Source organism: Helicoverpa zea, chromosome 12, assembly GCF_022581195.2.
Source record: "Helicoverpa zea isolate HzStark_Cry1AcR chromosome 12, ilHelZeax1.1, whole genome shotgun sequence".
Taxonomy (NCBI): Eukaryota; Metazoa; Arthropoda; class Insecta; order Lepidoptera; family Noctuidae; genus Helicoverpa; species Helicoverpa zea.
Genome location: NC_061463.1, coordinates 1,050,798 through 1,064,122, shown reverse-complemented (window position 1 = coordinate 1,064,122; position 13,325 = coordinate 1,050,798). Strand labels below are relative to the sequence as shown.

The 13,325-nt window shown below is 34.0% G+C and overlaps 1 protein-coding gene across 1 annotated transcript in view; it reads right to left on the bottom strand.

The window, feature by feature from the left end:
* LOC124635080 (protein embryonic gonad-like) overlaps positions 1-12,768 on the bottom strand; it is a 130,642-nt gene extending 117,874 nt beyond the window's left edge. Inside the window, exon 1 of the mRNA XM_047170866.1 lies at positions 12,469-12,768. The gene's annotated coding sequence lies outside the window, so the exon portion shown is untranslated. The remainder of the gene's footprint in view (positions 1-12,468) is intronic.
* Between the last annotated feature and the right edge of the window lie 557 nt (positions 12,769-13,325).

The window sequence follows — 13,325 nt, the reverse complement described above, 5'->3', positions numbered from 1 at the left end:
GAATGCTCGTCCTGAGAGATATAAATAGTATGATGAGTTTGTTATGAGACGCAGTAAAGGCATCTGAGGGCATGTTATTTTTATTACTGACGCGTGAAAGCCTTTATGGAATTATAATGGTAATTAATAATCCGTTGCTAGCATAAAAATATGTCGTCTTAATTATGATTTTATGATTATTATAGTGTGTGGGGTTATTTTGTAGCTCTATTTAATATTACATAATAAAATATGCGAAATAAAATATTATGATTCACAATGGGCACTGTCCAGTTTTGGTAATTATAAACGAAAGAATTTATAGATCAAACTCATTAATTTTTACGGCTTATGTTAATTATTTTTTAATATGGTTTTTAAGCTTCTGAACGTGGGTGTGTTAATATTTATTATTAAATGAGGTTTATTTTAATGCTCTGAATAAACAAGGAAACCTAATGATGATTCTACATCGTACTTCGATTTTTACGAGACTACGTCATACATTTTGAATAAATAAGTATTTACACCTTCCATCAAATCCAAAAATTAAATCACCCATTCTACTTTTCCTAGCTATAACTTCGCATGGAGCTACTACAGTGAAAATGTTCTCAGGCCAGTACTGAAGCAAGTTACTATCCTAATACTAAACGAGGCTCCGACACAGAATGCGTCTAGAGCGCAGGCAATGTGCGCTACTGCTGGCTTTTATAGAGCATGCTCAAACAACGTGCGAAATGTAGACTGTGGTCCTCGGCTTATGTAATCTGCACTAATATTATGCGCTAGTTTGCCTGTCTGTTTGTGTTATACTTTCTTGATAAACTCATTTTATATAGCCATAACAATCTATCAATCCATATTTGATAATAAATATGACACTTAAGTCCATCACTAAACATTAACTAACTTACTAAATAATAGATTCAAAGATTTAATAGCAAATAACTTTAATTAAACTACGGCTCTTACTTTATATATTTATACGGAAATAAAACATTTTAGTGTTTCATATAGGTACATAAAATGCCTTACAGCCAGTTTCTTCATCAAAAGTAAAAGCCAAAGTAAAAGTCAAAGTAATATCTAAAGTAAAAGTAACGGTCAAAATTCATTTTTTCTATTAGTTTTGCTGTCACTTTAGCCTTGAAAAAACGAATTTGACCGTTACTTTTACTTTAGACATTACTTTGACTTTTACTTTTGATGAAGAAACTGGCCGTTATAAAGGTTGTTAATTACTGTTTAATCTAGTTTTCGTTTATATGTTGCTAGCTTGCGTCCGCGGATTCATGCCGGCGTAATTATTCCCTTCACTAGATATGTGTTGGTGTTACGGGTAGTCAAGGGGTATTGGGTTGACCAGGTAACTGGGTTGAGGTGGTCAGATAGTCAGTCGCTCTTTGTAAAACACTAGTACTCAGCTGCATCCAGTTAGACCGGAAGCCGACCCCAACATAGTTGGGAAAAGGTTAAGCAGAAGATACCAAGTATCTCTGTGACAAATTTCATCATAATCGGTCCTGCTGTAATTGCGTAATATAAGTACAAACAACTTTCGCGTTTATTAATATTAATAAGAAAGTATAGATTAATAGAAGAATTATAGTGAAAATTTACCGTATATCGGTAAAAATGTAACAGCTAGAGAAATTAAGAGCATTCCCACGATTTTTAATGAACTATTGACAGTTTAGTTAAATCGATTATGTATATATAATGAGTTGTATGTTTAATCTTAATGCATTTAACAGCGTGAGAAATAAAACACTTTTTTCTTTTTTAATTACTGGAATGTGCTTTTACGACTGCGATGTGCAATTTTATTGTTTTTTGTTTAGCTATAAAATATTTTTATTTAAATTTTTAAAGTTTCAAATGTGCATTCTATTTGATTTTGATTATTTAAAAAATATAGATAGATTGAAAAAATAGTACTAATACAACATAGTAATGTTTTAACTATAACACATTAAATGAAGCTTTCACTTAAGATAAGCAGTAAAAAGTAAAAGAATAAGGTTAAATAAATCTTAACTGGGCACTCATTAACCGGCCGAGGCAGATGGCGCATTCCTTGTACTTTACCGGCCACTTAGAGGGAATGCACATTAGATGCTATTTTTAAACATTCTTTTGTAATGATTTTTTTTATATATTTTTTATAAAAAAATTAAAAAAAAAATCATTAAAAATGTTATGTGTGAATTAAATTACGCACGATCATTAAAACGTTTAATAGACGTTGCTCTGGTTATTTTAATGGATACTAAAAAAAAAAAACAAGAAAGTAAAACTTAACGATTTGATAATTAAAAGCCATATCTAGAATGGTTGACGCATAACGACATTGATTGAATAACATGGTCTTTAAGCTTAATTAAGTGCAAAAGTAAAATCGATTTTTATTAATTTGTATTTTAGTAGCTTGTTCTACTTGTTATCGTTTTGTTTTATTTTTCTCACCTTCAAATGTCAATCGGAGAGTCTGATTTAATCAATCAGACCTTTTTTTACTCTGCGGTTACCAATTAGCTGAACACTTGTTCCTATTTCAAATTAAGTGTGACGGTCATTCATTATTTTTAAATACTTTTAATTGCAAAAATATGCAAAAATTGTGATCGAGTTATATTTTAGGAAGCTATTACGTATTTATTATTTTCAAATGGAATTTTAAGGTGATAGCAATGATCGGAATTGATATAATATCCGCTATTTGTAGTCAAGTTCATTACCTCCTATTAACTTAAAAAATAAACTTTCAACTTAATTGAGAAGAAAACAAAATCTTACCATTTAATTTATACCTCTATAAAGTTAAAAAAAAAACTAAAAAACATAAAAAATAACATAAATGTGAAAGGTCCCTAAAAAGCCGATACGGTCCCATTTCATTTTAATTCTAACCTCAAAATCTATTAATCACGCGATGTGTTGACATCGGCAGTACGATGAAATCTTGTGTACGATGTACCTCAATACTTTAGCTTACGAAATAAATTTATCTGTACGTAAAACGGACCGTTACGGAGATGACAGAAGTCGGATATCCACTTGAACGTGTGTTCGGATAAAAGGACCAATACTTTTTAACGAGACTTTTTTTAAGGTTGTATATCTTAGTATTGATAAGGCGACAGTATAATTGGTCCAGTGTTATTTGGTGCTGTACTATTAACACCTGCTATCTTTCGTTTTTATTTATAACGCCTTGGACAAATCACACAAAAATACTTACGTTTATTTTTAATGTAATTTTTTTTTCTAACTAAAACGTACGGATTTTGATAAAAAAATACAGCAAAATATCTTATACATCAGAACACCATACGGGCTACGTGACTATCTGAGGTAGGTGCTCTTCAAAGAGATGTCAGCAACCCCAGCGGGGCCCAGCAGGGCCAAGGCCTGCCGGGGCTGCGGGTTGTTCGAAAGAGATACCGCGGCCCTGGTACATAAAAGGCCTATGACGGAACACGACGGTTTTTAGTCAGTAAGAGTCTGACACTCCCTCTCCGCTGCTAATCCACAGCGGAAGGGGTCATTTGATGATTTTTGACGTCGTTAAAAAAAAAAAAGGTAGGTATGGAATAAAATTCATCATTGAGAAACCCGCGTGTAAAAGCTTATGCATATTTTTTTTCACAAATCCGGAAAAAATATATCAACAATATTTTATTCAAATTAAAAAAAAAAAATTCAAAACGCCAACAGAATTCCATATAAAATCTATGCTTCCAACGCAACTGCACTAAACCCCGTTGCATTCGCAAGTGCATACACGCAAGCAGAAGTTAACCAGACAATTGCAAGACAGCCTGCCATTAAATCAGCAGAGGTGAAAATACCATCGGTTGTCTAGATGACCGCAGACACACCCCGCTGTAAAAACCATACTCGTTTCCTAACTTTCTACTTTATTCGAAGATGAGTTTTAAGTTATAAGTTGACAGCGATTTGAGAAATATGATACTTTTACTTTTTGGTGGTAACGTAGAATGCAATGATAGAAAAAAATTGTTACCTCTAATGAAATGGTTTATTTTAAAACATAAAATTATTTTTTATTTCTCATTTGTTTTGTTATAAAAAAAACTCTTTGCTTGTCGCTTGTGCATCATATTTTACAACGCTAGTTTGGTTCAAATGATGTAACTGGTCAACTAAAGCGCACAATACCTTACTTGAACATACATAAAGTACATAAATGTTCAGTCAATCTATTATAGAGCGTCAATTAATCTGAAGAGCCCATCAAAGTTTTTGTGAACACGAACAAATCAGTCTAGCAACAAAGAATAAATCGATAAATACTAATAAGTAATAACCCAGTTTGTGCATGTAATGTACTTCACATTCAATGCAAATTAAATAACTTTAGCTGTAAGAAAAATCGTTTTTACGCTCAAAAGAATTGCGAATACAAACTCATTGATTTTAATCGTCAAATTTATTTTTAAATTGTCATGACGTTGCGTCTTTCTGGCTTGTTGGCAAACTGTTATGGTTTTCAAATTTGGAACGTCATGGTGGCATGGGTTGTTGTATTTTGAAGTGAACTTAGTTTTGAGTTAATGAGCCATTAAATGGCTCACTTTTACTTGTGTGTTTACCAGCTATTTTCAAATATATGTAGAATTATTTTTAACCGACTTCCTTTTTTTCTTGAAGTCATGTTTGTTTTCATTTATACGCTACACATAGTATGTTTGTATGTTGTAAGTGACATATTTTTTTACAGTTTTGGAAAAATTAATTAAGATTTAATTTATAAGTTATACCTAAGAGTATGAGTTTATTATATTCAGATGGATTAAAAATAAATAAAAAACATAAAAATGTGACTATACATACCAATACTTGATCTGTATTTAAAATGGTAAAAAAAATGTGAAATCGCTATAAGCTTATGACTTGTACCGCGTTCACTTTGACATAAAACTCTGTGCGGTCTGAAAGACCAGCGTGTACTGTTGACATCTAATTATAGTTTTGTTGTTCATAGGGTTTTGTGTTACTGTTGCTTACGGTTGTGGGGTTAAGCAGAGATGTAGGTAGAGAAGAATTTTTGTGAAATAATTTGCATGGAACATACGGGCCAGTTACATTTAAGCTAGTTAATAAGAATACTGATAAAAATAAGACTTATAGTTTTATTCGAGTAAGTTTGCTTGATTGAAAGTGAACTTACGCTTTTTTGAGGTACTTTTTATGAACTAAGCACTAACGCATGCGCACGGCGACCAATAGCTAACTTCGGAAGAGTAAAGTAATTTGACTGGAACTATACTTAAATTACTACCGTCTCCAGATGAAAACACTATTATTTCTGTAAAAGATCTACATTCTAGACTATTAAAACTTTCAAGGTACATAGTCCAAAAGTACTCTACTCGTCATATTTACGAGAAGCACGTGATGATAAGAAACAAACTTTCATGAAATCTAAGAATTAAACTAAACCTACAAAGATAAGTACTTAGTGAAAACTGAACTTTATGGAAAACTTAGAAGTTAAAGTAACTTAATTTGTTGCTTTTAGTAAAGTGGAAAGTATGTTTGAACTTTAAAAAGTAAGAATATATGAATTAATAATAAGGAAAATGGGCTTGTGGTAGGTAAACCAGGTGAATTCCGTAAAACATACCAACATGGTTTATATTGGTTGATGAGTCATATGAAACGTGTTACATTTTTTTCTGAACTCACTTCATATATCACAAATATATATCATATATCACAAATATATTATAGCCACCACATTTTTAAATCTATGTATATTTTTTTCAAATATTAATATAATTTTCTTTAGAAACGTTATAACTCATTTTTATATCGCTTGGACGACTAGATATTTTATACCTAGCTATATGTACAGACGTCAGTAGTTCAACTTACCCGAATCGGTCAAATTTTACCAATTGAACATTAATATTCAGGTTAAGGTTGAAAATCTATTGAAGAAAGACAGATTGAGGTAGGTTGATGTGCTGTGATCTGTACGTTTAATACTTGATCAAGTAATAAAATAGAACTATGTATAACCTACTGAACTCTAAAATGCAAGAACAAATACATACAAACATCCGTGACAAGAAAACGTGAATGTGATCTCTAACATGTGTCAGATGTATCACAATTTATGATTGATTACCTAACACACACACACACACACCTACATGTACACACTCACACACATGAATGTACATACTCATGTTAGAGCGTGCGCACACTGGCAGACTATTTAGTCGGCCCTTGGTAGGAAAAAATATTTCTTTTAGAAAACCGCGAATTCAAACATTTTAGTCGGTCTGATACCTAATCGTTGTTACGTGTGTACTTCCATTTGTCTTCAAATATAAAATTATAACTTATTTGCCTATTTAACTACTTCAAAGTCTCAGTCATAACAATTATATGTAAGTAACATAGCCAATGTTAGGAGAGGCCTATGTCCAGCAGTGGACTGCGATAGGCTGATGATGATGATGATGAATGAACATAGCCAATAAGAGATTCCTCTCTGCTAACTCACTTATTTTGCTGTGCCCGACAGGGTCCATGTGAACTATGTATTTATAAGTGTCACCACCTAAGAATACACGTGGAAAGCAATAAAAGAATTGAGTATTGATTTTTTAACAAAAATCAACTATCGGCCGACTAAATCTTTGTAGTGTGTGCGCGGTCTTAATAGTACAAGATACTCACACGATCGTTTTAATAATCAAGATGTTTTGGACCTTGAGTTATTTATTGTATATACTTGAGTAAATTCATGACGAGTACTTACCTATGGAGTTACTTTAAGTATGAGATCTTGATGTAATGTTAAGCTTAGGTTATATTAAGAATTAATAAGAATAACAGAATGTTTAGTGAAGCAATTTTGGAGCGGTGATAAGCTGTACGCTATATTATAAGCTACAGAAAAGACCAGACGTAACAACAGTTATTACTTTAAAAACCCTTACAACTATAAAAATACTTCAGAATATCTGTAGATTTGACAAAGTTCCTTTAAGATGTCCTCAGACCATTTTTCTTTTAGAAGCTTTCACAAAGCAGCCCTACGCAAGCACGTAAAGCTGGCGTCCCCGACGTGTTACACAGTAGCAATCCTTGTTACGATTCCACGTCAAAGACCGTCAGGTTATTTTGAGAAAACTCTGACCCTAGGGCGTGCTAGGTGATTAAATCTAAAGCTGACTCGATAAGAAGATGAAACCACCCTGGGATAATACATTGCATAAAGTTCTCTAGACGCGGCATCCAGTTTTTCCAAGCGGACACAAGAAATGACTTCTAGCATAATAAACGGGGTATCACAAATGGCTCATATTATAGCTTTTTATCAAGCATATTATCTGAACACATAATTGAATATTGACTGGTTATTACTCCGATATCCTACTCTGTCGTTAATAGGGCGATAAAAACTGAATGAAAGTGACTAGCTTATGAACGCGGTGTCACTTGTTTTTATGTGTATGGAAAATGTTGTGGGTTAACTGTGTCTTGGTGGCGCTTTTTGATAGTTCCTGATATTGTCCTATCTGTGTATATGTATAGAAGTACCTACGCTTGTTGCGGTAGGTTCATGGATAAATGAACCAACTTATTATGAGAAGTTCCACCGTTTTTTAGAAGGCAGATGAGTATTTTATAGAGAAATCAAGAACTAACTAACTTTCAGGTTTTGCGTGGCTTAAGTATTTTTAGTAGTAACCAGTCAACCAGAAGTACGTTGTCATAAAATTATTATACTATTTGCTTTTTTATGAACTGACTACAAAATAAACATTCAAAACACGGCTGAACTTAATGCCTTTATGTTAGCACTTAATGAAACACCTGAAACTTAATTACTGGCACAATCGTTGATATAACCAATTGAAACTTTACTATGTGTGTTAATTACATTCGAAACTGTAGAAATATACATAAAGTACATAAAGGTTTTACAGCAGCTTACCATAAAATCATTATGAGTAGTGTTAATTTTGTATTGTCAATTTCAGCATTTTAATGGCATCATCAGTAATTTTACACTTTAATCAATGTAAACATTGTACACGGAAATGAATTTTGGATGTAAAACAAATATAAGGGATTTTAATATCTATCATTATTGTTTATACATGTTTCTATCATTTTCATTATAACCTTTGATTACCTAAGTTAATATATATGTTGATTAATACTTCTTGATTACTGGCCTATAAATGTTTTCACTGGCCAATACTTCCTGAGGTTAGTGCCTTCAATCAACTAAACTTTTCAGCTTTATACACTAGTATAGTTGTACGGAAATCACCCCTTGACTACTCTTTAACTACCACTGGACCATTCTCTTATTTATTTTTTTAAATCTAACCAATAAGTCTTGAGGTTAGCCCGTTAGACTAAACAAACTTTTTAAATGAAACTATTTAATTACATTCCTATAATTTTCCTTTCAACAACCAACACGGAAAAACGCAACACAAACCCCAAAAAGCCTTAACAAAAACCACATATTTATTTTCCCACTTGTTCACACAAGTAAAAACAATAAGCATGGGCTAGGTGTGAACTTTGATCTCCTATCGATATCTCGATCGGAATGCCGAGCACTTGAGGAAGATTAATGACGGCTTCACGGAAATATTTGGCGCCAATCAATTGTTTTATCGATGTGATCGACTGTGTTGGTTAGAACATCACTAGTTGGATGGTGTGAACTGGGTCTCGGTTTTATGGGTGGGTAGTAAAGTAAGTGATTGTTAGAATGGTATTTGCCTTATTTTTTCTATAGGTACTTAGGTATATTATAAACAGGAAAAATGAGTATTGTTTGTATTGCAATAAACTAAATGATTAATGGATCGATATAAAAAAATCACCACTAAAAAGCTCCTAAACTGCAAGTAACATAGGCGTTATTTGATTCCGGTACTACGAGTAGTAGTTCCCACAGAACGCGGGTAAAACCGCGAGAAAACGGCTAGTTCGTTATAAACTCAAAAAAGATTGTATGGATTTTCATCTAATTTTCACCGGTAGGTAGAGTTGCACTCAACTTTAATAATATTATACCCCGTCAATATTAGCGTCCTGAAAGCGTTTGATCTAAAGTACTTATACTTTAGATGTTTCTTCCCAGTTTTCATGTTTATTAATCTTTATAGTACAGAGGATCTTTAATAATAAGGGCTTCAGCGTGTTGGCTTCGGCCCCACGTTCGCCTTCCAAAAATCCGGGACTCTGTAGTCCCGTGGTCGGTTAGAGACATACAAAAATAATAATAATAATAATAAATTGTTTATTGTCTCAAAATAGTAACATAATTGTATGATGAGACAGCCCCATTAAGTAATCAAGAATACTTGTGTTGGGGCTGGCTCGCTTCTTCCCTTATTTACGTTTACACTTGGAGACTAATAAACTAGAAAACTTAAAGAAAAACAATATAAAAATTAAAATTAAAACTAAAACAGTACAAGGTAGGTTATACTAGTACTATTAGTATTAGCAAAAGCTGCTCGGTTGTATATATGTGAGTGAGTGTGTGCGTGTATGTCTATAATGTGTGTGAGTGTGTGTGTGATGGAGGGAGTGTGTGTGTGTGCATGTGTAATTGTGAAGGTAAGTATATTATGTATTCCATGTTAGCAAAGTCTGACCAATATTAGTTCAGTTTCTTCGTATGATAATGTTTTCAACCAATCTGTGATGATTTTCTTACATTTGTGTTTGGCCTCTCGATTAAATTTTAATTTTGAGTTTATTTTATTGTAGACATAAGCTGATTGTACAACGTACTGTCGCTCGGCAAAAGCCGTACGGACACGTGAGGAGTGCGCGACTATATTATTCCGTCTTTTATCCTGAACTGTTGGGTTATATGGGATAGATTTATGTAGATATAAGGTTGTATGTAATAGATATAGCTGCCTTACTGTTAGTAAACCAGAGAATCCATATAGTTTGTTGGTCGGATATCTGTAGGGTTTAAAATATATGACTTTTAAAAGTGAGCGTTGGGCTCTTTCGAGCTCAAGCATTTTAGTTTTGGAGGCTCCTCCCCAAACTGGGATGCAGTATGTGGTAACAGACTGTGCCAGCGCAGTATAAATTTTCCCAAGCAGGTCTGCAGGCATAACATAGCGGAGGGTTTTGAAAATCCATATGAGTTTCCTAATACGAGAGATATTAGCATCAATCTGTGCATGCCACGATAGACACTCGTCAATAATGATACCTAAATACCTCGTAGAAGTGACTCGTTGCACTTCTTGACAATTGCTGTTTAAACCAGAAGACTTACTCTCGCCAATCACTATGCTAAAGCCAGTACCAGGTTTCGATTTTGCACTCGGGGAAAAGCAAATGTAATTTGTTTTTGATACGTTTAAGGTTAGAAGATTTTCTTTTAACCAATTCCCAATGACAGATAGACCAAATTCAGCTTTTTGTTTCACAATATCCCATGACTGTCCAGAAAAGACTACAGCTGTATCGTCAGCGTAGGAGAAGATCTTCCCCCCGCTATTCCCGAGGTTACATAAGTCGTTTATGTATATCAGGAACAGCGTCGGGCCGAGCACACTCCCTTGCGGGACGCCAAAAACAACGTTTTCTTCTTCACTGTACAGGTTATCTATCTTAACCTGTTGCTTTCTTCCCCGAAGATAGTTATCGAAGAGGGAAAGGGCCATACCTCTTAACCCGATGGCTTCAAGCCTCTGCACAAGGATAGGAACAGAAACGGTGTCAAACGCTTTTTTAAGATCTAAGAATACTGTTATGCATTTGTACCCTTTATCTACTTCTCTAACGATTTCACTTGTCAACGCTGTAACAGCATCCTGTGTCGAAAGCCCTTGTCTAAAACCATATTGAGCACTGGAAAGAATATTATATTTATGCAAGAAATTTATGAGTCGTTTATTAAGTAATTTTTCTAAAATTTTAGAGATTGATGGCAAGACAGAGATAGGGCGATAGTTATTGACATCGCTAGTGTCCCCACCCTTGTGCACAGGTGTAATTAATGAGCGTTTTAAAGCAGTCGGAAATATCCCAGTCTTGAAACAGAGATTCGTTAGTCTACATATTAAAGGAACAACAAAATCTTTGGACAGTTTAAGGAAGTTATTGGGTATACCGTCCCATCCAGCAGCACTTCCCGAGTCAAGAGTCATTAGTATTCCATGCACTTCCCCTGGATCGGTCTCTAATAGCACAAAAGAGGTCTCTTGTGTATATGCTATAGAATGGCTTGGTAAGTGTGTCCCATTAGTCCCATATTCAGTCTGAGTCATTATTTCTTCTGCTAGTATTTTACCTATAGTAGCAAAGAAATTGTTTATCCTATTCAGTGAGTCATGTGGATTTAGTGAGATTTGTAGTAGTTGTGCATTCGAGTGTTTTGCTTTCTTATAGTGAGTGACATTGTTTATGTTACGCCAGAGTTTTTTAGGGTTTTTAATAGAGTACGCAATTTGTTCTTTATAATATTGTCTTTTAAGTTTTTTTATTAAATTGGAGCAGAACGTCCGAAAGCGTCTGTACGTTATTTTTAACACGATGTTGTAAGGGTCTTTTCTCAAGTGTAATTGCATTTTATTTCTAAGCCTGATGCACTTCAATGCACCTGCCGATATCCAGGGCTTAAGAATACGCTTAGCGCAAGAGATCGTATAAGTTCTAGTGTTAAGAAGAAGAGATTTCCTGATTGCCTCAATTAGGGAGTCAGCAAAATAGTTAGGATCACTGCATGTGTCAAAATCAGAAATACATGTGTCTAGCATCTTTACAAGTGTTTCACTGTCTGTAGTATTACCTATGACTGATACGCTCACGTTTAAAATAAAATAAACGCAGTAAGTTTTCATTAAGCGTTTTGTTTTTATTTTAGTATCATATTTTAGCACATCAACACCGCTTAGCTCGCAATAAGTTATTTACAATTAGTTCAAAAGGATTATTTTTCAACTCCAGCCATTGTTTGTTATACTAATACCTATACCCCTTACTTAAAGCCAATTTATTGCATCTGTTCATATAGTTACCTTGCACTTTGCTTGGAAAGTACTTAATGTAACTTTTGGAAATTAATCTTATAGGTATGTAAATTTTTTTCATACCGCTTAAATCTGAAGAATTATTTAACAAATTTTCAAACTATATTTTTTTAAAATTGTTGAATTAAAATGCAAAGTTTTTTACTAATCTATAAAATGACAATAAAATTTAAAAAGTTATGTCAAATAAGTAGTGGCTTATAATCGTAAAAGTCTAACGTACAAAAAACGTAATCATAAAAATATGAAAAGAAAACTTGTAACTTACCGTCATAAAATATATTTTCAAATATAAAATAAAAATTCGTATCGCATAAATACATTATTAACTTCTTTGAAAATGGCGCTAAATTATATTGTAAACATATAAAAGTCAATAAAAATTCAAGTATAAAACTACTGTAAAACTCCTTACCTTGGCACCTGTTTCTTCCCACAGCTGACAACTTAACTTCCTCAATTTTTGCGAAAAATATTATAGTAAGTTCTCCTTAAATCCTAATTTTCGCTTCTCATATTTACACTCCAAAACTACACAAAAATATTCACAACAAAATCACTTGGTACAGTTCAAAACGTCATATTAAAAAAAAAGTTTTTCATAAAATTCGCGAATCCGAAATTAGTTCGCGCGTCCGTGCGTACGCGCACCGCGGATCGCGCGTTTCGTTTTTTAAAAACCGAAGCCGGGCCTCACTCGGATGTGGTCCGTATGTGACTGTGTGACTGTGTACTCATCTTGCACTTCACGATCACCGAAGAAGATACATCGCGCGTCCTGCTCCCGCGCGCGCGCTCACTCTATTGCCGTCCCGCTTTCTTATTATCAGAGGTTAAGCTTCGCCCATCAGTCAGTTAGCGGTCGGACATCGGGTGGGAAGGCCGTGCTCCCTGTACCGTTACTTTCTCTATGCTGTACGACCATAAAACACGTACCGTATGGCAGTGCGAGCAGCTATTTTGTCGTCTCGTCGCTGCTCGGCTAATTTATTTGTTTGCTGCGCATGCACAGGTGCTGCACCCTCAATTTATTTATGCGCCGTTCTTTTGTAATCATGATTTATATCACACATTAATACTCAGTCTCCCTTGTTTCGTTATATTTATGACTTTTTGTTGAACGAAATTAAGTAGGTCAAAGTTTATTTATATCGCAAAAATGTCAATTGCCACAAGACATTAACGATCAATAAAAAACAAGATAACACGCGAGCGAAACTAGATCGCGCCGAATCGTGATCGCGTAACGAAATATTTTATCACGGACCAATC